The sequence below is a fragment of the Pseudomyrmex gracilis genome, unplaced genomic scaffold (assembly GCF_002006095.1).
Source record: "Pseudomyrmex gracilis isolate BER0280 unplaced genomic scaffold, ASM200609v1 scaffold_4769, whole genome shotgun sequence".
NCBI lineage: Eukaryota > Metazoa > Arthropoda > Insecta > Hymenoptera > Formicidae > Pseudomyrmex > Pseudomyrmex gracilis.
In genome coordinates, this window is record NW_018025353.1 from 1 (window position 1) to 3,218 (window position 3,218).

Below are 3,218 nucleotides of genomic sequence, written 5' to 3' on the forward strand. Positions count from 1 at the left end.
AAGTTATGTTGCCACAACAATACCTAATTACACAGGAAAACAGTTCAAATGAATGAATTTTCGAATGAAGAAAACAACATTTGAAAATTTAGAGCGAATATTAACACCTTATTTAATAAGGACAGCAAACAGTGGAAGATGTACTTTAAATGTTCGCACACAATTACTTGCAGTCTTGTGATTGCTTGCAACTCCTGATTCATTCAGGTAAGTTTATGTGAAATTGTTATCAAAATACACGCAGTTTTTGTATTATAAAGATAGAAGAAGTTAATAATACACTGTTCTTATTTTTGTAGATCTGTGTCTGATCGCTTTGACATCAGTAAATTAATGCTGCATGATTCCATGAGAAGAGTTGTGGCTGCTTTGAATAATATTGCTGATAGATTTATTACATGGCCTAAAGATGATCGATTAAATGAGATAAAACATCGATTTCAGATATTGGCTCTCTTCCTAATGTGATTGGGGCAATCGACGGAACTCATATTCCTATTCCAGCACCCATGGTAAATCCACTTATTTATAAGATAAGAATCTATGAACAGATATTTATATAGTTGTTTCTTATAATTAAGATCGCCTTAAGTCGTCATGTAAGATATTAATATAGCTGATTAATTTATACTATCTTAAAACAATACTTAAGACAATCTTAAATATAAGAATGGACTATGAATACCGCCTATGAAAAGCATTCAAAAATATTTTTATGTTATCAAATTTTGTATTTTATTTATATAGGTTGATTCTATCTACTATAGGACAAGAAAAAAACAATATGCTATTACACTGCAGGCTGTGTGCGATGCAAACTTAATTATCACGGATTGTTTTGTCGGATTTGCTGGATCCGTTTATGATGCCAGGATTTTCAGGAACTCTGATCTTTGGCATACAGTAGTAGCAAATGAACAAGCCTTTTTTCCCAACAATGAATTTATAATAGGTATATAAGGCTTATCCGGTGTTGTCATGGTGCTTAGCTCCATACATCAACAAGGGCAATTTGACTCAGGTCCCAGATAGCATTTGGATATTCTGAGAATATTCTGAGTATATCTGACTTGGAAATTAATAATATTCTTAGAATATTCAAAAAATATCTTACGATATACTCAGTATATTCTGCGAATGTTCAAATGTCCGCTACTTTCTGGTCCTGAGCATATACTGGAGATATTCAAAAAATATCTTGAGCATATGCGAAGAACATCCTGGGTATATTCGGTGAATAAGAGTATATATAGAGTATATATAGAGAATATACTTAGCATATGCTTAGCATATGCGGAAAATATCCTTAGCATGTTCAGAAAATATTCTGAGCATATGGGTCAAGTTAATTAGGTCACAGTGACTGCATTCGTGGAGCGCGCTATTTGCGCTATTGCATCATTCTATCTTTGTTTTGGCTCTATATAGTCTTTACTAAACTTGGATAAATGAATATATTAGGTCGAAGAGAGCTGTTGCAGGATGTTGTCTCTCTTCAACCTAATATATTTATTTATCCAAGTTTATTTAATTATTTAATTTTTGTGTCTTATTTTTAGGCACCAATTNGATGGCTATTATATTTTTGAAATGTTAAATATATATGTCCGTACGAAATTCAGAATATACTCAGAACATACTCAGAATATACTCAGAATATATTCGGAATATACTGAGAATATACTCAGAATATATTTACAATATACTCAGAATATACTCAGAATAAAAAAAAAAAAAAAAAAAAAAAAAAAAAAAAAAAAAAAAAAAAAAAAAAAAAAAAAAAAAAAAAAAAAAAACCAATTAAAAGGTCGATACGAGTAAATACAGGATGTTTGTGTATAAATATAAGTCTTTATTCAAAAAACACATACGTTTTGATCCTCAAGTTTGGACCTTCTTTAGTGTAATAAACATTCAATTAAAAAACAAATTAGATCACAACATCACTAAAATATAAAGTAAATGATGTCAATCGTGTATGACAACGAATTACAAATACTGTGTACTGAAAGTATGAGGACCGAAACGTATGTGTTTTTTGAATAAAGACTTATATTTATACACGAACATCCTGTATTTACTGCTCGTATCGGACTTTTAATTATTTTTAACTTTTTACGAGCGATTGATTGATTATTACCCAGAATATACTCTGAATATACTCCGAATATACGTAATAACCTAAAAATCTTTACTTCGTACGATATCCTTNGAATGACTTTAAATATACGAGTAATCTTACATACTTTGTATGATATACTCAGTATATTCTCAGAATATTACGTATATACATGGGAGATTTAGTATATATTCAGAATATACGGAGAATATCACATGCTATCTGGGGTATGAATCAATATGTTGGAAAATTATATTTTTATTTTATCTATAATTGTGTCTGAAATATTGATTGTGTATTATTCAATGTAAGTAAAATTAGGGCATCAATCATATAATGTTTGTCTAAAGGCGNAAACATGTAAAGTGAAAACTTTGACGTAAATTTGACACTTTTTTTCGTCGAATTCATGTAAAACTTTTTACTTTTCATATTTTTGCTTCTAGTGAAAAATGACATGACCGATATCCTGCGTGTAATAATTTNGCTGATGAATTGAATTTTGTTCTTTTGTATGTACACAGGCACAGATAAATTTTAATGAACATTTGTCTAAAATGAGGCAAGTTATTGAAAGAGCGTTTGCCCTTCTTAAAGGAAGATTTCGACGGTTAAAATATTTGCACATNAGTTGCACAGATTTGATACCATTTGTCATTTTGGCATGTTGCGTTCTCCATAATATTTGCCTGGAAGATTGTCAAGATCTTAGATGATTTTATAGACGACGACATAGAACAGGATCCTAACAATGCTAATGAGAATAATGTTATTTTTGATCAATTAGCTAATGACGCAAGAGGATTGATCTACCGCGAATATTTAACAGCTCTTGTAGCACATATTGTACCATAAATAGTAAATATAATAGCATAGCAGTCTTTATCACAACCTTCATAATCTATTTTTGTAGTATAAGTACATATAATATATTTTTTATTTAATGTTTGTAATCAAGAGGCACGGTAGTGCCTCGCGCCAAGTTTCACGCGCAACGAAGTTGCGCTCGAACTGCGCGAGCACACCGTGCCTATTATACGCGAGATTCATGCAAAATAGAAGTGGGAAGATTTTCTCAAGGCAATATCTAAGTAACGAC

At 30.8% G+C, this 3,218-nt stretch overlaps 1 long non-coding RNA gene across 1 annotated transcript; it reads left to right on the forward strand.

The window, feature by feature from the left end:
* The first annotated feature begins 6 nt into the window (after window positions 1–6).
* LOC109863412 lies at window positions 7–3,112 on the forward strand. Its single transcript, XR_002251330.1, has 4 exons — window positions 7–207; window positions 300–512; window positions 748–952; window positions 2,644–3,112. It is a non-coding gene; the product is annotated as an uncharacterized LOC109863412 (long non-coding RNA).
* Window positions 3,113–3,218: the final 106 nt, after the last annotated feature.